At 38.3% G+C, this 24,816-nt stretch overlaps 1 long non-coding RNA gene across 1 annotated transcript in view; it reads left to right on the top strand.

The window, feature by feature from the left end:
• The first annotated feature begins 1,324 nt into the window (after positions 1–1,324).
• LOC125964179 (uncharacterized) overlaps positions 1,325–24,816 on the top strand; it is a 34,575-nt gene continuing 11,083 nt past the window's right edge. The window contains exon 1 of the long non-coding RNA XR_007476844.1: positions 1,325–1,503. This is a non-coding gene — a long non-coding RNA (uncharacterized LOC125964179). The remainder of the gene's footprint in view (positions 1,504–24,816) is intronic.

Genomic DNA, 24,816 nt, shown 5'->3' with positions numbered 1-24,816 from the left:
TTCTTAATTTCAAATGATGTAGGGTTCCTCAGATGAGGTGGGTTATGTAATGGTATTTTATATTATTGCTTTCTATTTCCTTTGGAATCATAGCTGCATCTCATAGCTTCCCTGAATATCGGTTTCTACTAATAGTCTGTTCAGAGTTATGGGAAAATTAAAAGGAAAATTTTGAAAGTGATATAGAGTTTTACGTGGTTTAGGAACATGTTTGTGCAAGCAGATATAAAGCTAGGTTCCTTTCTTCCAGAATCTTTTTTTACTACAGTGAATTACCACAGAGCTTGGAAAAACAGCTATCTTACCTCTACCTTCTCTAACAAAGCAATATTTCTGTAAGCAAAAATATATTTTTACGGTTTCTTGAAATATTTCATTTGTGTTTTTTTATATAAATTTATTTATTTATGGCTGCATTGGGTCTTTGTTGCTGCACGTTGGCTTTCTCTAGTTGTGGTGAGAGGGGGCTACTCTTTGTTGCTGTGCCCAGGCTTCTCATTGCGGTGGCTTCTCTTGTGGAGCACGGGCTCTAGGCATGCGGGCTTCAGTAGTTGTGGGACACAGACTCAGTAGTTGTGGCTCATGGGCTTCAGTAGTTGTGGCATGAGGGCTCAGTAGTTGTGACACACAGGCTTAGTTGCTCTGCGGCATGTGGGATCTTCCCGGACCAAGGCTCGAACCCATGTCCCCTGCGTTGGCAGGCAGATTCTTAACCACTGCACCATGAGGGAAACCCCTCATTTGTTTTTATTAAAATGGGAGATTTTTATCCACCTTTATTTCCATTAGATGTGACCCTAGAAGCTGCTTTTGAATCTCTTAATAATCCTGGTATTTGAGTGATGGGCTGCCGTTAACTTATTAGGGAAGGCAGAAGGGACTAAAGCTTGTTGGTAGCTGTGAACTTAGGGATGGCAACACTCAATGGCCAATATTATGAATATGATGTGAAATACTTTGTCTTTGTTCCATGATAGGCTTCGTGGCTTTATCAGTGAAGTGAGTTATCTAAATGTTATTTAATATTGTTGATTTTTAATTCACTTTTTAATTGTTAATAGTTTATGTCTAAATTATCATTAATACAAAACACCCATTTTTTTTACTTTCTTGGATTTTTCTTAGAAGGTAACCTTTTAAGAATGTTATCAAAATCTGTTCCTTACTTGTGAATGAAATTAAATTAGCACATGATAAGGTTCTCTTAGGCAGATTTTGAATAGACGAAATAAGAAAAGTTATTTCAGTGATTTATAAATCTATTATGTATATATTACATATATCATCAGTTGTTTAAGGTTTCATTCTTGGCCTATAAACTTTCCGAAAAAAACCCACATCTTTTTTTATTTTTAGAGGCAAAATGAACAAATTGCTGTTTTCCTTGCAGTCAGAGCATCCAAGCAGTTTTTCATCAGTGGTAAAAGAAAAAGGAGACAGTTGATGTTGAGGACCCTCTTTCTCTGCCACTTGCTTCTTTCTTCACAGCTTTCGGTAAACAAGGTAACTTATTTTAAAGGGTGGTAGTTTGATGATTTAAATAGAACTCTTAAATGAAACATCGAGGTTTTTACTGACTCCGGGTCCCTTTTCTTAACTCTCCTTTGCCCCTGTTTTCTATACCGTACCTGTAATATACATTCACTCAGACATTCATTCATTCAAACACAGTCACTGAGCAACTGCCTATGGGCAAATGGGAAACACAAAGCTGAACAAACATGGGTTCTGTCCTCAGTATGCCTACTAGACCTGGTAGATCTTGTAGGTTGGATTAATCTTCCCTGTCCCAGTTTTGTCATGCCTTTCTGTATTATAGAGGATGGACACCTAGGAATAACATTTCTCAGATTCCCTTGTAGCTAGAATTCCATGTAGGCACTAGGTTTCACTAAATAAATGCACCCACTTAAAACTTTGAAAATGGAAGTAAGTAACATGAGCTTGGGGTCACGTGTGGGGAGATTGAAGGTTGTGGTGGAAGTATTTGGTTTTCCCAAGACATCGATTTTAGACTCTATGTTTTGTCCTTGGTAGTTACCATGAATTGAGAGGAGGCAGTAGAAATGGAATTTCTATGCAAACAGTCCCTTTGGCTGCATTGCTCCTGGATGTAAATGACCTATGCTTGATTCCCTGGCCTTCCCAGTAATTCTATAAGCTATATGTTTATAGTAATTCTATAAACTAATCTATATGTGTATATTACATATATAATTCTATATGTAATAATCTGTAATAAATGCCATTCTGTGTAAGCCAGCTGGAGTGGATTCTGTTGTCTGCATCGAAGTACTCTGACCTTTACACTATGCGAGTGGCAGGTGTTGTGGGCACAGATTATTTTCATATCAAGTAAATAATAATGTGCTATGGAAAGGGAAATATAAATTTGTAAGAAAGATGGGAGAAAGAGTTATTATTTCTTGCTTGGGTGTTCAGAGAGAAAGAGCTATTGATTCTTGAGAAAGGCTTTGAAAACTTCTGGAATGGGGGAAATGGCACACCACATGAAGGAAGAGCATAGAATAAGATATAAAAATAGGAGTAAAGCTGGAACTTAGAAACATAATAAGCAATCATGAAACAATGAGATATAGTGTTAGAAAGATAAAAAGAAAATAATGAGACACTGACATTTTTGTGTAGGATGGAAAAGAATCATCCACTGATTTGTTCATTTAACAAGTGTTTCTTAAGACCCTATCCTGTGCCATGCATTGTGCCAGACAGAACTCTGCCTCATTATGATTAATTTCATAGCAAACTAAAGAATAAATTTTAGTGATAAGAGCACTGAAGACAGGGATCCAGGAGACTTTTACCATAGTCTAATGACAGATAATTAGCAGTGGCAATAAGAATGGAGTTTACTATTGTTTTCATTGTTAACTTCTTTACTTGTCCATTTTTATTGCATGGCACGATTTTTGACTTCGTTATAATAGTTTAAAAATTCCGATGTATGTATTGACACACACGTGATGAGTTGTGGCTGGCTTAAACTTCGTGTATGCCTGCTTTATCACCTCCCATGAGATTGCAAGTTCCCAATGAGTAAATGACTCATATTTTAGGCATACAATAGACACAATAAAAGTCTTGATAAAAATCCCCAAGTCTACATAAGATTTGCAGAAACTATCCGAGAGCTCTATGACCCCATGAAACCACATACAAGCCAGATATTAGCATGGGTCATCCAGGCTTTTGTGATTTAAGAAAAATTGGTTCAAACCTCCATCTCACCTGCAGTGGAAGACCTGGCCTCCCTGAGAACCTCTGAGTGTCCTCATGGGATGGGCTTGGGGTGGGTGAGGAAGGTTGGGATTATCCAGGTCTCCTCTGGTCCCGAGTCCTGGATCATCTAACTGTCCCAGTTTTGCCATTCTGTCCCATAGTGAACAACACCTGGACTCATTCACTGACCAAAATACCAATACCAGCCTTGATGTAAACATTCTGATGGGTTCGAGTCACAGAGATGGTTTATATAGTTTATATTAAAGTAGGCAAGTGCTTTTCAGTTGGTTATTAAGAAGTCCTGTTTCTAATAGTCTTTTTAAGCACCTGACCCCTGTCAATCTTTCTGCATTCATTTCTCTGTCAGATCCAGCTTTTTAACATGCTGCTCTCTTTTTTGGTTCTGTTTTGTTCTCCTTTTCCTCCATTTTACTCCCATCTCCAATCCTCATTAACTGTGTGAATGAAACAATCCAATTATTTGTTGGTTTACTACTCTCTCCTCCAGGCCAACCTCTTGGATTAAGTTAAGACCCAACTTCCTCATGCAAGGCTGCCATCCATCATGAAATTTCCCTAAACAATCAGGGAAACTCTTGTGTTAACTGATAAAATATATGCATTCTGCTATGCAATAGTAACAAAGACAGTATATTTCAGGAGATTCTTCTGTTAGAGGAGGACTTGTATTCCTGTCAGGAAAAAGGAAGTAATATTGATGAGGGAGAATTCTCATCAATGAGAATAAATTGATGCCAAGTTACGAAAAATCATGTAGACAGAATTAAAGTGTCAATTGTTAAATTGTGATAAATTCTTGAATTCCATTCCCTATGGAAAAAAAGGAGTAAGCTATTATTAAAATTTTCTTTCTCTCTTTTTAAAAATTTGTCTAAAACTGTAAGAAGCGCACCTAATTTACTAGTCAATTCCACTATGGCAACACTGAAATACCATAGGGTTGTTGTGCTCAATAAAATGTAAATTTGTTTCAATGCCTTTAGAAGTTTAAATTCCAAATATTTTGCTACAGATCAACCAACCTTCTGAAAATTCTAAAATCCTTCCAAAACATAAGATTTTAATGTATTAGATGGTTTAAAATAAACAAAAGCCTTAGTCCTTTGCCCATCTGTGAGCCAGAAATATATTGGCTTCTAGAAAGTCACAAATCAATTAACAAAGTCGTCAGAGACTTCTAAAGCAAGGGAAAGCATTCAATTAAGCCAGAAAAGCTCTGTCTGATGAGTCCTCTGTGGCCGGCTCACACTGATACTTCGTAAAACCTGAAAAAAGAACATCAGACAGTGCCAAACGCGGAATTTTTCTCCAACCTACTCATTGGCTTCCAAATATGCTGCTTTGCCTCATGAACAAACAACCCTCATGCATCCTTCTTATTTTGGGTTAATTCAGGCTGTCAGTGGTTGATGTCATGTGACCTATTTCAATTCACTTCTCTGCGCATATGCAATACTTTCTGCTCAGAATTCTCGCTACTTTGGATAACTTACAGTCATTCATTTTTGAACAAAAGATATGAGTGTCTAGGGAGGGAAATGGTCTCAATTCCCCCTAGCTTGAACTAGGGAAAGGCATTTCTCTAAGGCCATATTAAAAATAGAGTTTGTTATATACTTTTTCTGAATATGGAAATGATACATTTTCATTTTGGAAAATATTGAAAAAGAAAAAAGTAATCATCATACCCAGAAATGATCATTGTTATTATTTTTCTGTTTTTACTCTAGTCTTACAAATACATTTAAATGTGTATAAATGTATGTATCCTATTATACATAAGAGAAATCATACTATTTTGTAAACCTTTTCTTATATAATACATTGTGAGATCTTTCTATGTCATTGGATATTCTCCTAGATTATTATTTTCACTGGCTACATAATATACACATATACCATCATTTATTTCGATCAGTCCCATACTGTTGCATATTTTGTTTGCTTCTAACTGTTTAGTATTTCAAATCATGTTTCAAAAACTGCATATGCTTGCAAGTATGTATGAAATTGCACCTACTTCATTATAAAATAAATCCTGAGAAGCACAGTTTCTTCATTGAGAAATGGTAAGGTTTTTAACTGTTTTTGATAAACAATGCTAAATCATTCTCAAGAAATGCCATGCTGCCAGTGGTGTAGGAGAGTGGCCATTTTTTAGGTGGTCATTTTGATTGACATTGTTTACCTTAACCTTGTTTATTTCAATATTTATCATTTTTATGCTTTTTCTAGAAATTGCATTATATTAGCTTTCTGTTACTGGTATAACAAATTACCACAAATTTAGTGGCTTTAAAAAAAAACCCACAAATTTACCATCTTATAAGTATCATCTTATAGTTCAAGGCCAGCAGTTTGAAATGATCTCATGGGGCTAAAATGAAGGCATCAGTAGAATTCTAGGGGATAATCATTTTCTTGCCTTTTCCAGCTTCCAGAGCCTGCCTGCCTTCCTTGGCTAGTGGCCCCCACTCCATCTTTAAAGCCATCAAGGGCTGATTGAGTCTTTCTAATAACACTATCTCTATGGTTCTGATTCTTCTGCCTCTCCATCCCCTTTTTATGAACCTTATGTTTACATTGGCCCACCTGGATAATCCAGAATAATTTCTCTAGCTGATTATCAGCCTAAGTTCCATTTACAACCTTAATTTCCTCTTGCCTTGTAACACAACTCATTCACGGGCTCCGGGGTTAGGACATGGAAATCTTGGGGTGGATGGGTATTCTGCCTACAACTTGTTTCATCTCTTACAAGGAAAAATACAGCATAGCAAAGAATTTTTGATGAATCGGTACATGCAATTTGAATTCTACATTCACATTACCTACGTGCAGATATATATATGTATGTATATGCATGTCATTTTATGTATACAGATGATCCCCAACTTAGATGGTTCAACTTACAGTTTTTTGACTTCATGATGGTGTGAAAGCAATATGTATTTAGTAGAACCTGTACTTCACATTTTGAATTTTGATCTTTTCCCCAGCTAGTGATATACGGTAGGATACTCTCTCATGATGCTGGACTGTGACAGCCACATCTCCCAGTCAACTGTGCAATCACAGGGGTAAACAACCCAATACTGTTTGTGACTGTGTAAAAGTGACTTTTGGTACAGTCATCAATAAATTACATGAGACGTTCAGCACTTTATTATACAATAGGTTTTGTGTTAGATGATTTTGCCCAATTGTAGGCTAATGTAAGTGTTCTGAGCACTTAAATTGTAGGCGAGGCTAAACTATGATATTCAGTAAGTTAGGCATGTTAAATGCATTTTTGACTTACAATATTTTCAACTTAACGGTGGGTTGATCAGAATGTAACTTCATCCTAAGTCGAGGAAGTTCTGTATTGTGCTTCTATATGTATGGCTCTAGAAAAAAATCCTTACGCTTCCTTCTGGATAATTTCTCCATTAAAAATGGGACTCTGATAGGAGCTCTGTCAACTTCACTTGGATACCTATGTATTTTGATAAGCAACAGTGATAGTTGAGCTTTAAAAAGTAAATCTTGAGGAATCACTATTTTGAAAAGAAATTGCCACATTGGTATATTCTGTACTCCAGCACTAAAAAATGTTTTGGTTGTACTTTCCTGGCTTTCCTTTCTGTCACTGATGCCCTACAGGATCTCAGAATACCTTCATTATTTTTGGCATTGCTTTATGGCAAAGGACAGATAGGTTACAGACAAAGCAGCATATTGAATTTTGCAGTAGCCCTTTGAAGTATATTCAAATCCAAATGTTTAGAAGGTGTATTACTTCTTTTTTGACTGTAAGTGATCTAAAAAATAGTTTTGCAGCTTTCCATGCACAGGATACATGCCACAGAGATACAGAGATGCCACAGAGATCAGCGCTACTGTATTCTACTGAAATATACAGAGGCTAGAGCAGAGTGCCAAGAAGAACCAGCCCAAATTAATTGTGAGGAGCATCCCTGTAATAAAGTTTAAAGTGAAGTGGTTAGAAATATTTTTTCCTTTAGAGTACACTTGAAAGGAAGGGCAGAAAGTAGGGAAAGCCAACCACCATGACATAACTTCATCAAGAAGCACTTAAAAGCAAGAGAGAACAGCCCAGACAGTTTTAACACCTCTGGTTTTCAGAACACAGTTGGATGTAACGTCAACATCAAGGAACTGACAGATTGAAGCTAACTGGTTTGAAAAAAATCCACCCCACTCCTTCCAAAGAAGCTTCTAAATACCAGTTGTCTAAACCTATTGATAAGCATGGGTACATTATTAATGAAGCCAGCAGTCTGCCTGGTGCTACTCAGATGGTTCAAGCATTTAGTAGGAAACATTTCTGTGAAGTTCTGCACAAAATAATGACAGTGTCTGTCTTAAATCGAAACAAATGGCTGTTGCAGGCTCTGGGGAGGCTGGGAGGAAGCAGCTGCTTTCCAGAGAAAGGCAGAGGGCCACCACCTGCTGAAGACAGACGGGCAGGCAGTGGTCCACTGAATATTGACTACTTAATAATTCAGGATAACAGGAACCCCTGGCTCTTCAAACATGGCACTGCTCCTTCATCACAGGGTTTTCATCACCCTAATGAGCTACTTGAAGAATGAGATGCTAAAATGTCTTCCAGCAATTCTCCAAAGTCTGGGACTCAAACTGCCACAATGGAAAGTTCTCCTCTGGAACTAAAGGCTCTGTTTTCCTACTTTCTCTCTCTCTTCCTTTCTCTTTTTTTCCTTCTCCCTCCCTCTTACCCTCTCTTCTTTCTTTTCTTTCATTGTTTGTATTTCTTCCATCCTTCCATTGACATCATAAGAATGTCAGGTAAAATACTAAGTTGGAGGAAAGCTTGAGAATCACTTTTCTCCATAAACTTCTGATGCATTAAAGGAACAAAAAAAGATACCTGGGTAGTCTGACTAGGTCCCTGCAAGAATCATTTGGAAAAGGTTGTGTGCTTGATGGGGTGTTTCTCTCTCTCGGAGACTTTCATAGCCAAGCTTGCAGATGAATCCAACTTTCCTACCTTGTCATGCAGAGGGAGAGAACTCTTGGGTTCAGCAGATTGATTCCAGCCAACTGAACTGCCTCGGTTGTCAGATATGAAGCCTGATTCTTGTGACTCAAACAGATCATAACTGTAAGAGGGGATTTAAGATTTAACTGGTCACACAAAAGGAAGGTATTGGCAAAGTGATGTTTTTATTTATTCATTGAATAACAATTTTCTTGGTATTTTTTTCCTGATTTGTTTAACAAGGGTTTATTGAACCCTACAACACGTTAGGCATGAGAGGAGGTTCTGGGAAAACAAGAGTGTTGAAGGCTGACCTCTGCTCTTATGGGGTTTACACTCTCTTTAGGGATATACAAGTAATAAACTAATAAGCAATACATAAAAGCAGCAATTAGTGACTGTGTTAAGTGGTTTGGGAGATGAAGCAGGGTATCATGGAGAGAATAACAGGGTTAGGGATGGAGGCTCTTACAGACTAGAGTTGTGAGGACGGTCTGGCTGAGGAGATGGCATTTTACCTGAAAAGTGAGAAGGAGCCAGCCGTGGAAAATGTCAGATGACAAACTTTCAATGGAGAAGGAAAGCACTTGTAGGAATTCTACAGGTCCTACCAGGAAGCTATTATGTTTGGAGCAGAGTGAGTGAACAGGAGAGGGCATGAGATAAGGTTAAAAATATTTATCTTCGGGCTTCCCTGGTGGCGCAGTGGTTGAGAGTCTGCCTGCCAATGCAGGGGATGCGGGTTTGTGCCCCAGTCCGGGAGGATCCCGCATGCCGCGGAGCGGCTGGGCCCGTGGGCCATGGCCGCTGAGCCTGCGTGTCTGGAGCATGTGCTCCACAACGGGAGAGGCCACAACAGTGAGAGGCCCGTGTACCGCAAAAAAAAAAAAAAAAAAATTTATCTTCAAGTATATAAGTCATTTCAGCATTACAGAATGTGGTTTTCCCAATATCCATTCTTCTCTCATTCCTTACTAACAAAGTCATGATTTTATTCCAAACAATAACATGCCTAGATAAAGATTACTTTAGTTTACTAAACTAAAATGTTTATTTTAGTTTAGTTTTTAGTGCTTGTTATCATTGGTGGATTTGTTTTTTGGTTTGGTTGCTCTCATCCTTCTTTTGGTAACGATGGTTAATGAAGTATAAGCAGAAGATATTAACACATTGGGCAGGATTTCTGGGAAATCTCTTTAAGAGAATTGACTCAGCTAGGAAACATGACTTTTTTGTCCTTCTTCCCCTTCCTCTTTTTTCTTGCCTGGAATTCAGTAGTTAAGCTGGCGCTCCAGCAGCTATGTTGGGCCATGTGTCAATATTGAGAATAAAAGCTGTGACTAAAAACAGTAGAGCACAAACTAGAAGAAGCAAAGTCCCTGTTGACTAGGGCATCTCCATATTAGCCAATGAGTGCCTAGCCCCCATATAAGAAAATAATAAACCTCTTATCTGATTCAATTCATACTGAATTGCTATAAGCAATTAGTGGAACATAATTCTTTCAGAAACACCACACCAAGTCGTGTTTTAGATTTTACCTTCTGGATTCAAATACTGGTTGTTGAAAGAATGAATATGATGTAGTTTACTAGGAAAAGAGACATTGCTAAGATTTTTTTAAAAAGAGGAATTTTGAAAAGAATTTTCTCAGTACTAATAATCTTGGAAAATTATTTTCAGAGATGACTCATATATACATTCTTTCACCCTTTTAACATTTAAAATGAGACAACTTGAAAGATCTTACAAGTAGAGAAATGAAAATCTCAAAATGTCTTATGAGGGAGACCCTACAAGATGGTGGAGGAGTAAGACGTGGAGATCACCTTCCTCCACACAAATACATCAAAAATACATCTACATGTGGAACAACTCCTACAGAACACCTACTGAACGCTGGCAGAAGACCTTAGACTTCCCAAAAGGCAAGAAATTCCCCACGTACCTGGGTAGGGCAAAAGAAAAAAGAAAAAACAGAGACAAGAGAATAGGGACAGGACCTGCACCTCTGGGAGGGAGCTGTGAAGGAGGAAAAGTTTTCACACGCTAGGGAGCCCCTTCACTGGTAGGGACAGGGGGTGGGTGGGTGGGGGGAAGCTTTGGATCCATGGAGGAGAGTGCAGCAACGGGTGCAGAGGGCAAAGTGGAGAGATTCCCACAATGAAGATCGGTACTGACCAGCACTCACCAACCTGAGACGCTTTTCTGCTCACCCGCCGGGATGGGTGGGGGCTGGGAGCTGAGGCTCAGGCTTCGGAGGTCAGATCCCAGTAAGAAGACTGCGGTTGGCTGTGTGAACACAGCCTGAAGGGGGCTAGTGTACCACAGCTAGCCTAGCGGGAGTCTGGGAGAAAGTCTGGACCTGCTGGAGAAGCAAGAGACCATTGTTTTGGGGTGTGCGAGGAGAAGGGATTCCCTCCCTGTGTGCCCACAGAAGGCAGAACACTGACTCAATGATCTCCAGAGACGGGTGTGAGCAGCAGCTATCAGCTCGGACCACAGAGACGGGCCTGAACCGCTAACGCTCGCTGCCACTGCTGCCACCAAGAATCCTGTGTGCAAGCGCAGGTCACTACCCTCAGCCCCCTGGAAGCCTGTGCAGCCAGCCAATGCCAGGGTCCGTGATCCGGGGACAACATCCCTGGGGGAACACACGGAGTGCCTCAGGCTGTTGCAATGTCATGCTGGCCTCTGCAGCTGCAGGCTCGCCCCACATTCCAATTATGACTACCATACCCCTCCCTTGCCCGGGCCTGAGTGAGGAAGAGAGCCCTAATCAGCTGCTGCTTTAATCCCCTGTCTGGGTGGGGAACAGATGCCTGAGGGCGGCCTACACATAGAGGCATGGCCAAAACCAAAGCTGAACCCCAGGAGCTGTGTGAACAAAGAAGAGAAAGGGAAATTTCATCATGCAGCCTCAGGAGCAGTGGATTAAATCCCCACCATCAACTTGATAAACACTGCATATGTGGAATACCTGAATAGACAATGAATATTCCCAAAAAGGAGGCGGTGGACTTTGGGAGCAACTGTAGACTTGGGGTTTGCTTTCTGCATCTGATTTGTTTTTGGTTTTATGTTTATTTCAGTTTAGTTTTTAGTGCTTGTTATCATTGGTGGATTTGCTTTTTGGTTTGGTTGCTCTCTTCTTTTTTAAAAAAAATTTTATTCTTAATTTTTATAATTTTACTATTTTTATTTAAAATTTTTTTTCCTTTTTTCTCTTTTTGTGAGTGTGTATGTGTATGTTTCTTTGTGTGATTGTGTCTAACGTTACTTTTACCATTTGTCCTAGGGTTCTTTCTGTTCAGTTTTTTCTTTTTGTTTGTTTCTTTTTAGGACTGTGTATGTGTATGTTTCTTAGTGTGACTTTGCCTGTTTAGTTTTGCTTTTACCATTTGGTTTGGGGTTCTATCTGTTCTTTTTTTTTTTCTTCCTTTTCTTCTGAGCTGTGTGGCTGGCAGGGCCTTGTTGCTCCAGCCAGGTGTCGGGCCTGAACCTCTGAGGTGGGAGAGCTGAGTCCAGGACACTGGACGACCAGAGACCTCCTGGCCCCATGTAATATGAATTGGCAAGAGCTCTCCCAGAGATCTCCATCTTAACACTAAGAAACAGCTCCACCCAATGGTCAGTAAGCTCCAGTGCTGTATGCCCCATGGCCAAACAACTAGCAAGACAGAAACATAACCCCACCCACTAGCAGAGAGGATGCCTAAAGTCATACTAAATTCACAGACACCCCAAAACCACACCACTTGCCATGGCCTACCCCACCAGAAGGACAAGATCCAGCCCCACCCACCAGAGCACAGGCACGCCTCCACCAGGAAGCCTACACAAACCACTGAACCAACTTCACCCCCTGGGGACGGACACCAAAAATAACAGGAACTATGAACCTGCAGCCTGCGAAAAGGAGACCCCAAACACAGTAAGTTAAGCAAAATGAGAAGACAGAGAAACACACAGCAGATGTAGGAGCAAGGTAAAAACCCAGCAGACCAAACAAGTGAAGAGGAAATAGTCTACCTGAAAAACAATTCAGAGTAATGATAGTAAAGATGATCCAAAATCTCAGAAATATAATGGAGAAAATAGAAGAAATGTTTAACAAGGACGTAGAAGAACAAAAGAGCAAACAAACAATGATGGCAACACAAGAAATGAAATTAAAAATACTCTAGAAGGGATCAAGAGCAGAATAACTGAGGCAGAAGAATGGATAAGTGACCTGGAAGATAAAATAGTGGAAATAACTGCTGCAGAGCAGAATTTGGATTTATACTGTATAAATGAAAATGGAAATCAAAAGAAAGCTGGAGTAGCAATTCTCATTTCAGAAAAAATAGATTTTAAAATAAAGACTATTAAAAGAGACAAAGAAGGACACTACATAATGATGAAGGGATCAATCCAAGAAGAAGATATAACAATGTAAATACTTATGCACCCAACATAGGAGTACCTCAATACATAAGGCAAATGCTAACAGCCATAAAAGGGGAGATCAGCAGTGACACAATCATAGTAGGGGACTTTAACACTCCACTTTCACCAATGGACAGATCAACCAAAATGAAAATAAATAACGAAACACAAGCTTTAAATGATGCATTAGACTAGATGGACTTAATTGATATTTATAGGACATTCCATCCAAAAACAACAGAATACACCTTCTTCTCAAGTGCTCATGGAACATTCTCCAGGATAGATCATATCTTGGGTCACAAATCCAGCATTGATAAATTTAAGAAAATTGAAACCATATCAAGTATCATTTCCAAGCACAATGCTATGAGACTAGATATCAATTACAGGAAAAAAAAGTGTAAAAAATACAAATACATGGAGGCTAAACAATATGCTACTAAATAACTGAGAGATCGCTGAAGAAATCAAAGAGGAAATAAAAAAATACCTAGGAACAAATGACAATGAAAACATGATGACCCAAAACCTATGGGATCCAGCAAAAGCATTTCTAAGAGGGGAGTTTATAGCAATACAATCCTACCTCAAGAAACAAGAAACATCTCAAATAAACAACCTAACCTTACACATAAAGCAATTAGAGAAAGAAAAACAAAAAAAACCAAAGTTAGCCGAAGGAAAGAAATCATAAAGATCAGATCAGAAATAAAAGAAAAAGAAATGAAGGAAACGATAGCAAAGATCAATAAAACTAAAGCTGATTCTTTGAGAAGATAAACAAAATTGATAAACCATTAGCCAGACTCATCAAGAAAAAATGGGAGAAGACCCAGATCAACCAAATTAGAAATGAAAAAGGAGAAGTAACAACTGACAGTGCAGAAATACAAAGGATCATGAGAGATTACTACAAGCAACTATATGCCAATAAAATGGACAACCTGGAAGAAATGCACAAATTCTTAGAAAAGCACAAACTTCCGATACTGAACCACGAAGAAACAGAAAATACAAACAGACCAATCACAAGCACTGAAATTGACACTGTGATTAACAGTCTCCCAACAAACAAAAGTCCAGGACCAGATGGTTTCATAGGTGAATTCTATCAAACATTTAGAGAAGAGCTAACCCTATCCTTCTCAAACTCTTCCAAAATAGAGCAGAGAGAGGAACACTCCCAAACTCATTCTATGAGGCCACCATCACCCTGATACCAAAACCAGACAAAGATGTCACAAAGAAAGAAAACAGCAGGTCAATCTCACTGATGAACATAGATGCAAAAATCCTCAACAAAATACTAGCAAACAGAATCCAACAGCACATTAAAAGGGTCATACACCATAATCAAGTGGGGTTTATCCCAGGAATGCAAGGATTCTTCAATATACACAAATCACCCAATGTTTACACCATATTAACAAATTGAAGGATAAAAACCATATGATCATCTCGACAGATGCAGAAAAATCTTTCGACACAATCCAACACCCATTTATGATTAAAAAAACTCTCCAGAGGGCTTCCCTGGTGGTGCAGTGGTTGAGAGCCCACCTGCCAATGCAGGGGACGTGGGGTCATGCCCTGGTCTGGGAGGAACCCACATGCCACGGAGCGGCTGGGCCCGTGAGCCATGGCCGCTGAGCCTGCACGTCTGAAGCCTGTGCTCCGCAATGAGAGAGGCCACAGCAGTGAGAGGCCCGCGTACCACAAAAAAAAAAAAAAAAAAAAAGAACTCTCCAAAAAGTGAGCATAGAGGGTACCTACCTCAACATAATAAAGACCCATATATGACAAACCCACAGTCAGTATTGTTCTCAGTGGTGAAAAAGTGAAACCATTTCCTCTAAGATCAGGAACAAAACAAGGTTGTCCACTGTCACCACTATTATTCAACATAGTTTTGGAAATTTTAGCCACAGCAGTCAGAGAAGAAAAAGAAATTAAAGGAATCCAAATTGGAAAAGAATGAGTAAAACTGTCACTGTTTACAGATGACATGATACTGTACATAGAGAATCCTAAAGATGCTACCAGAAAACTACTAGAGCTAAACAATGAATTTGGTAAAGTTATCAGGATACAAAATTAATGTACAGAAATCTCTTGCATTCCTATACACTAATGACGAAAAATCTGGAAGAGAAATGAAGGAAACACTCCTATTTTCCACTGCAACAAAAAGGATAAAATACCTAGAAATAAACCTACCTAAGGAGACAAAAGACCTGTACTCAGAAAACTATAAGACACTGATGAAAGAAATTAAAGACAATACAAACAGATGGAGAGATACACCATGTCTTGGATTTGAAGAATGAATCAACACTGTGAAAATGACTATACTACCCAAAGCAATCTACAGATTCAATGCAATCCCTGTCAAACTACCCATGACATTTTGCAGAGAACTAGAACAAAAAAATTTCAAAATTTGTATAGAAACACAAAAGACCCCAAATAGACAAAGGAATCTTGAGAAATAAAAATGGAGCTGGAGGACTCAGGCTCCCGGACTTCAGACTATACTACAAAGCTACAGTAATCAAGACAGTATGGTACTGGCACAAAAACAGAAATATAGATCAATGGAACAGGATAGAAAGCCCAGAGGTAAACCCATGCACATTTGGTCACCTTATCTTTGATAAAGGAGGCAAGAATATACAATGGAGAAAAGACAGTCTCTTCAATAAGCAGTGCTGGGAAAACTGGACAACTACATGTAAAAGAATGAAATTAGAACACTAACACCACACACAAAAATAAACTCAAAATGGATTAAAACCCTAAATGCAAGAGCAGACAGTATAGAACTCTTAGAGGAGAACATAGGCAGAAGACACCATGATATAAATCACAGCAAGATCCTTTTTGACCCACCTCCTAGAGAAATGGAAATAAAAACAAAAATAAACAAATGGAACCTAATGAAACTTAAAAACTTGCACAGCAAAGGAAACCATAGACAAGATGAAAAGACAGCCCTCAAAATGGGAGAAAATATTTGCAAATGAAGCAACTGACAAAGAATTAATGTCTAAAACATACAAGCAGCTTATGAAGTTCAATAAATGCCTGCTGTAAATGACTTATAAATGGCTGTTGTGAGACCTCATCATGTTCACATTTCTACGATATACCATCCATATTAGCAATGGCTGTTGACAAACTTTGTTCTCTGCTTTTAGCTGGAGAAAAGTAAAAATGTAAAGGTGGAAATATAATTGTTCTCATTGTTGCCCTATTTGTCAAATGGAATTTGAATTACTTTACTATTAACTTGCTTTCTCAAATAGCAAAGATTTTAGACATTTCAATGAAAATTCTTGTAGAGAAAACCATTGACTTCTTTACCAATTGTGTTTAATAAGTGGAAATATCCTTTGTCTATTAAGTTATACAATTTACTTGCTGAAAGGAGGTGAAGGCAGGGCATCAAATAAATATTGTCCAAAATTTAGAAAACCCATACTGAGAAAAATACCCCAAACAATCAGAAGTGTGGTTATGAAGGTGACAGAACTCTATATACCCAACCTTGGTTCACACCAAGATGGGATTGATAATATAAATAAAGTGGTACTGTAACTCCAGGAGAAATTAATTCTGAATATGAGAATCAAAGAAGTCTTCTGAGATGGGAAGGAAGTTGAGTGGGGTCTTGAAAGACAAGAAAGATTTTGAAAGTCTGTAGATTGTGAGAGCACTATCCAGGCAGGGAGCAGTGTATTTGCAGAGCCTGGTGGGGTGGAAATGCTTGGTAAATTTGGGAGAACAGGGAAAGTTCAATTCTTGGAGGCAGGAGATGGGGGAGTGGATGTGGGACTTAGCACGACTCTTGTTCTTGAAAGCCACATCTTATTAAGGATACAGACATGAGACAAATACTTGAGTGATTAGGGAGGGAAGAATGAAAGGGGAAATAGGGTGTTAGGAGAGAGAACAGCCAAAGTAGGGCCCTGCTTGGGCAGGCTGCCTGGCCCTTCCAGCAGTAGTGAAACAGACCTGAAAAGAACCAGCCATGGAACGTTTGGAAAGGATCACTTAGACAGAGGGAGCAGAACACAATATTTTTAAGAGACTGCAAGTGTGTTGAGAGGAGTTGAGCATTGATGGTGGAGTGGTGGGAGGTGAGGTTGGAGGCATGTATCAGCATCAGACCATGGCCAGCCTCTTGTGCCATGTAAGGAGCTTGGGTTTTATTCTGAGCACAGGTGAACCGTGAGTATTTATACATGGAGGTGGCATGATTTGGTTTATGATTTACTAGGTCATTAACTGACTTACAGAGAATAGATTGGGGAGGAAGCAGAAAGACTAGGAGGCCATTGCAGGAATCTGAATGAGATATGGCAGTGGGTTAAACTGAGGAATGGAGGTGGATATGAGAGACACTTGGGAGGTAGAATCAAGAGGATTCACTAAAAAAGCTGAATGTTGGGTTAGGGCAGTGGAGAGGGAGCAATCAAGTACGATTCCCTTAAAGTCCCATAACTAAAGTTATAATGAAATTCCTAGAGTCATCGAATTCGGGAAGAGGTTCTCAAAGAAGTTGGAATTCTCTAAAATTTTCAAGATTCCCATTCTACTTAAAAATTATAGAACAATAAACAGAGATAGGAACTGTGATGTTATAAAAGTCAGACCTGTTTAAATCATAGTCTCCCTTCAAAGGACCCAGTACTCTAAGCAAATTATTTTTGAACAAATTTATCTTACTGACAGTCTAAAAGTGGGTGTCCTAAAATAAATATAATGCTTTGTGGTAGTTGTAGGTTAATTTTTTATTTTTCTTGCCACATTTTTGAATGTCTTCTTTATGCCAGTTACATTTTCTTGTTGGTTCTGACAATTTATAGCTTAATCTCTTTTTTTCTGATGTTAATGTTGAAATATTTATCTCCTGTGATGGTGGACAGATTCAGCTGAATAACTGAATATTTCAAAACTAATTTTAATCATCTAATTATTTTTCCTACCAAGACTTTGGTTTGTTACAAAGAACAAGGAAGAAGGATTTATTGCACTCCTCAATTTTGCACTTGATTTGGTGAAATGATCATCTGAGCAATCCCAAAAGGAGTAGAAAAGGAACTATATTGTTTGAGTGCCATGACTTTACCCATATAATTGATTTTTGGCTAAAACTTATTTTTAAATATTCTACATATTACTACCTCATGCACTGACAGATTTTTAAACATCTGAGAAGCCACACATCTCTTTTTATTTTCAAATTTCAAAAGAAAAGTTTTCAGAGCTCAGGTAAATGAGAAGGTCAGTAATATTTTTCTTGATTACTGCTGTTCCACCATCTAGAAAGAAGAATTTCTTTTGAAAGATGTATTTTTAAGTGTCTTTTAAAGAAGTTTGGATTTGGACTCCTGGTGGTGTCCAGGAAGTAAAATGAACCATAAATGAGACACATCAAAAGTAACTTACAAAGAACTTTTTTAATATTAAAGTGATGAATCAGAGCTCAAATTAACAAGTAAAGGAATCCACCTATAATGAAAATCTTTTTCCAACATAACACTTCATTATAAAGGGAGTTTTTCTATAATAGAAGCAAGTGTAATTACATTTTTATATATAATTAGGACATTATTATCATTTCACCATATCAAAGTTCATTATGACATCTCTGATACATTTTTCATAGAGCAAAAATAAAAAGAGAACAGGAGTCCTTCAATTAGACTCATATAAGGACATCCACAGAGACTGAAAGAAGCTGATCAAACAGCTTACTTAGCCCAAAAGGGACCAGGTAGAACCCACGTTGCTTTTATGACACAGAAGGTGCTTTTTTTTGTATCCCGTATAATTTCTAATTATAGTTTTTCACCCCGTTCATATTCAACCATAAGAAATTAAAGGTGCAACATTCCCAGCTGGACCCAACTTTCTCCAACGTTTCAAGCTCAGCTCCCCGGTGTTTACTGGGCTGGGCAGAATTCCTATTGTGCCCAATGCAAACACCTGTCAAACGTGAGGCAATCTACAAACTGTTCTGTTTTGCCAGTTTTATAAAAATGGCTAAGGTTCCCTTCTTCCCTTGCTCCCACCATCTTGTAATATCTTTGGAAGATAACTAAAGTAGCTTCTAAAAATATTGAAAGGTTCCATATTTTAGAACAGATTATCTAACAGAAATGTCTAGTTGAGCATGAAAAATGTGTCACGGGTCAGGATTTGTAAATGTGTGATCAAATACATTTTGACTTGTATAAATTAGCATATTAACATGTTCAAAGTTAATTAAAACAAAATGCATTTTTATGCATGAGTTTACAGTGAATGTTGCTTTCAGTGCAGATGAAATGTTGAAGATAGCATGGTTTGGGGAACTGACTCTTAGTATTCCAATCTCAGAAATTTTTGCTCTTCAGTTTATTTAAGACCACTCACTAAGCAATGCCCCCATGAATTTATCGTTATGTTCAGCTTGGTTTTAAGATCTTCAGCCTCTGCTCTACATGCAGGATGTGTGGGAAGTGCCAGAGAAAGATTCTTTCCGACCCCGTAATTGGAGCACAGGAAGATCAGCACTGGGAGGGGTCAAGGGCTTCGGCTTTGTACAGATGGGGAAACTGAAACACAGAAAAAGCCATCCCTGCTCCTAGAACTGGACTTTCCTGACTCCATGGCCAGGGACCTTTCTGCTCCACTGCATTCCAATGGCACTTGTCATGTTTCTCTACAATTCTCAGTTTCAAAAAAGATTTTTTAAAAATTAAATTGTTATCTCTACTGCATTAAGTAATGTATTTTTATTTTAGAGATCTTGTGTGTGTGTGTGTGTGTGTGTGTGTGTCTGTGTGTGTGTGTGTGTGTGTTTACGCTATACCACTGCAAACTTCCCACCCTTTTTTTTTCGATAGCAATTTGGTATGAATTAATATCTGTAAACAAACAAAAGACATATATGCTATCTCCAAAACTAATGATTCAGAAGGTACTTCAAGGGTGCCATATATATAATTCTAAATAGCAATATTTTTTATTATTGTTAAACTATTGACAGAAATATCACAATTAGTTGGATTTTCTGATTAATATAATTTAAATAAATAATTTACATATGACAGTTTTATCTGGGATCTATTGATCATTTTGTTCTTCGTTTTTGATTCTGCTGGATGCATACTATTTCTTATAATATGCCCATAGACTGTACATCAACATGTTAAAGAAGAGGGCTTTCCTGGTGGTGCAGTGGTTAAGAATCCGCCTGCGAATGCAGGGGACATGGGTTCGAGCCCTGGCCTGGGCAGATCCCACATGCCGCAGAGCAGCTAAGTCCGTGCGCCACAACTACTGAAGCCCGCGCGCCATGCTCTGCAATAAGAGAAGCCACTGCAATGAGAAGCCCACGCACCGCAACAAAAACCCAACGCAGCCAAAAATAAAAATAAATTAAATAAACTTTAAAAAAATGTTAAAGAAGACTCTAGAAAAACGGATCATTTATGGCAGAGATGGATTTGAAATAATGCTTTTATTATTTAAATCTAACCACACTGCTTTTCAAAATAAGTGGTAACTCATAGATGTTACAATTGTGACTAACTTGTTTGACCATTCACTTACACAGCTGTAAGTATAGCTGTTCAGACAGAGTGAATACTCTTAAAAATTAACTTGTCTCCCGAATTTCTTAACCCAAATATAGAGATCAGTAATTTCTTACTGTACTCATGTTCCTGCCTGTAATCCTACCATGTATATGATTGTATCATCGTTGTCTTATGGGTTGAATCTTTATAAAAAAAAAAGCAGCAAGTATTTCTGTACTCAGATAGACCTTCTGCTTATTCCTTTAGAATGTTTATGAGATTTGGCTGTAACTATTAAAATTTTCTATGAGAAATTATTTCTTAGAACCAGATACTTTCTTCTTTCTCTATCCTACTAAAATGTTAAGATGATTATAAAATTAAGATGATAGTCTCCGTTAGTGATTCTTAATGTAAGGGGGGAAAATCTGTTAAGATGCTTTTTTATTCCTTGCCTTGTAAATTTAAAATCCCTATATTAGCATAGAAATGTGTCACATTTCCTTCCAATTAACCTAAAAAATTATCTTCTTTCTGGTACATTCTTTAAATATTTCAAGTTAAAAACCTACAAACTATCTTGGCGTGTTTCTAATAGCTTTTCAATAGCTAAAGTAAAATTCATAGTCTGTGCAAGACAATCAACAGAAGACTGTAAATCAATTATTGGATTAATTTTATTAAATCTTTATCATATTATCAAACAGTAGAACTACTACCTTAACTCACAGTAAATAAATGCTTTGACAGAAAATGACCAAGTTGATATTGTGGACAGAACTGTCATGCAGCTGTGTTTCTGTGCCTGGCAGCCCAAGTTTGGAGGCCATCTCATATGAAATCAGCCTGCCAGTGAGGTGCCTTTGCACAAACTTGTGTGTATTCACTTGTGCTTGGTTTTGCGTGTGCTGATTTTTAAAGATTCACATGCATTTGTTTATATATGTTTCTTCCATTTGACTATAGGCCTTTTGAGAAAAGGAACTCATTTGCTATTTTATTTATACCTTTCCATGGTACCTGGTAAAGAGCTCTGCCCATCACAGGTCTTCAGTAAATATGATTGAATCATTTTCCAACTGCTGATTACATTATGGTTTTTTCTTTCTTTCTTTCTTTTATTTTAGTTCTGTAGTATTGCTATCTCCCAAGTAAGCTGAAAACATCTTCCCTTTAAGAATATATGAATGCTGGTGGGGAAAACTGGGCCTGAGGAACTATAATGTATTATAATGTCACCACCACATTTGTGATAAATACATTCTAAGGTTTCAGATGTCTTCCTAAGGAAATGTCAAGTAGGTGCTTCTTATTTACAGCAGATGCATCTTTTCACGAATCAAAGGAAGTACAGGTTTTCCAATTTGCTTTCGGAGTACAGGGCTGGATGAAGCACCTGTTTTAGCCTATCAAAGGACTGATCCCACGGTCAGAGTCTGAAGTTATGTGGATTCATATTTAATTATGTTGGCCAATTATTTTGCTACACTCACAGGAGGGGAAGAGATTGTGACATAGAAGAGAATTCCCAGACCACATACTATTGTTATTCCTCTCAGCCATCACTCCAATACTATCTACATATTCCTGTATCCTTTTTTTTAAAAAAATGAAACTTTCAAAAAATAAAAAAATAAAAAATGAAACTTTCATCTGTGAAAAGAAAGCGTTAACATAAAGCACAACAGGAGGAAGCTGCATTTGGCATTGAGCAATGTGCTAGAAGGGCTTGCAGTTTAGAAATGCATTTTTTGCTTCTTCAGAAAGAAAAGTTCTTAATCTCACTGTGTTTACAGTAGAAAGCTCTAGACATGTTTTTACAGCCTTGACTCAAAATTGGACTGATTTATTACACTTGGAAATGGGAACTCTGCTCTTTTTAACCTTTAGCTCCTTGAGGTTAATATTAATATTTTTCACAAAGAATGTGTGTATTATATTTGTATTTCTTTCTAAGTGGTGGCTATAATTGGCATTCAGGTAAAATTGAAAAGGTGCTTTGCAACACTTAATGAAGTGACCAATTCTCAATTCAGTATGCCATTTTCTTGTGCAAGAAACTAGAAATTTTATGATAAATATAAGTATCTAGATCTATTCCTTTTATTAATATTTCTGGCCCTAGGTAAGGGGCCATTAATAAAAGACTGAAATTATTTTGTTTTAAGGTTTTGTTTGTGTCTTCATATATAAGATAGAATAAATCCTGTTGTAATTCTCCAAGTGAACTTCTAACTTCATATGTCTACTCCAGAAAATTAGGTAAACAACAGTGAACTATCACTCACAGGAGAAGATCTTTTTATTTGACTGTACAACCAAAGAAATAGACTTAAAATGTTTTTTCATCCATGACACATGTTCTTCTTTTTAACATCTTTATTGGAGTATAATAGCTTTACAATGTTGTGCTAGTTTCTGCTGTATAACAAAGTGAATCAGCTATACATATCCATATATCCCCATGTCCCCTCCCTCTGGCGCCTCCATGCTACCCTCCCTATCCCACCCCTCTAGGTCATCACAAAGCACTGAGCTGATCTCCCTGTGCAGCTGCTTTCCACTACTTATCTATTTTACATTTGGTAGTGTATATATGTCAATGCTACTCTCTCATTTCATCCCAGCTTCCCCTTCCCCCTCTCCGTGTCCTCAAGTCCATCCTCTGCGTCTGCATCTTTATTCCTGTCCTGCCCCTAGATTCATCAGAACAATTTATTTTTTTAGATTCTGTACATATGTGTTAGCATATGGTATTTGTTTTTCTCTTTCTGACATACATCACTCTGTATGACAGACTCTAGGTACATCCACCTCACTACAAATCACTCAATTTCATTTCTATTTATGGCCAAGTAATATTCCATTGTATATATGTGCCACATCTTTATCCATTCATCTGTCAATGGACACTTAGGTTGCTATTGTAAATAGCTTTTGCACAACACAGGAAACCATAAACAAGACAAAAAGACAACCCTCAGAATCGGAGAGATATCTGCAAATGAAGCAACTGACAAAGGATTTATCTCCAAAATATATGAGGCTCATAAATATCAAAAAAACAAACAACCCAATCCAAAAATGGGCAGAAGACCTAAATAGACATTCTCCAAAGAAGATATACAGATTGCCAAGAAACACGTGAAAGGATGCTCAACATCACTAATCACTAAAATGCAAATCAAAACCATAATGAGGTAACAGCTCACAATGGTCAGAATGGCCATCATCAAAGAATCTACAAACCGCTCAAACTCAGCGCTGGGGCCTCTGAGGTGCCTGCAAGCAGCTGGAGCAGATCTGGGGCTTTGTGATCCACTTTCTGGGTGTCAAGGGGCTACTGGGCTGGGACCAAGGCAGGGAGCAGCCCTCGGAGATGGTGGCTCATAGGTGCTTCCGCCAGTCTTCTAGGATTGCCATAATAAAATACCAGAAGATTGGGTGGCTTAAACAACAGAAATTTATTTTTTCACTGTTCTGGAGGATGAATTCTAAGGTCAAGGTTTGGTTTCTTCTGAGGCCTCTTCCTTGCCTTCTGTGTGGCTGACAGGGTCTTGGTGCTCTGGCCAGATGTCAGGCCTGTGCCTCTGAGGTGAAGGAGCCGAGTTCAGGACATTGGTCCAGCAGAGACCTCCCAGCTCCACGTAATATCAAACAATGAAAGCTTTCCCAGAGATCTCCATCTCAATACTAAGGCCCAGCTCCACACAACAACCAGCAATCTACAGTGCTGGACACCCCATGCCAAACAACCAGCAAGACAGGAACACAACATCACCCATTAGCAGAGAGGCTGCCTAAAATCATAATAAGGTCACAGATACCCCAAAACACACCACGGGACACAGTCCTGCCCACCAGAGAGACAAGATCCAGCCTCATCCACCAGAAAACAGGCACTAGTCCTGTTCACCAGGAAGCCTACACACCCACTGAACCAAACCTAGGCACTGGGGGCAGACAGCAAAAACAACAGGAACTATGAACCTGCAGCCTGCAAAAAGGAGACCCCAAACACAGTAAGTTAAGCAAAATGAGAAGACAGAGAAACACACAGCAGATGAAGGAGCAAGGTAAAAACACAGCAGACCAAACATATGAAGAGGAAATACGCAGTCGACCTGAAAAACAATTCAGAGTAATGATAGTAAAGATGAGCCAAAATCTTGGAAATACAATGGAGAAAATAAAAGAAACGTTTAACAAGGACCTAAAAGAACTAAAGAGCAAATGAACAATAACAGTCTTAGAGAACACAGGGACAACATTAAACACACCAACATTCGAATTTAGGGGTCCCAGAAGAAGAAGAGAAAAAGTAAGGGTATGAGAAAGTATTTGAAGAGATTATAGTTGGAAACTTCCCTAATATGGGGAAGGAAATAGTTAATCAAGTCCAGGAAGCACAGAGAGTCCCATACAGGATAAATCTAAGAAGAAACATGCGAAGACACATATTAATCAAACTATCAAAAATTAAATACAGAGAAAAAATATTAAAGCAGCAAGGGAAAAACAACAAATAACACACAAGGGAATCCC

This window comes from Orcinus orca, chromosome 4, assembly GCF_937001465.1.
Source record: "Orcinus orca chromosome 4, mOrcOrc1.1, whole genome shotgun sequence".
Lineage (NCBI taxonomy): Eukaryota > Metazoa > Chordata > Mammalia > Artiodactyla > Delphinidae > Orcinus > Orcinus orca.
Note: the sequence above shows the minus strand (reverse complement) of the source record. Positions and strands in the feature narration are given on the sequence as shown.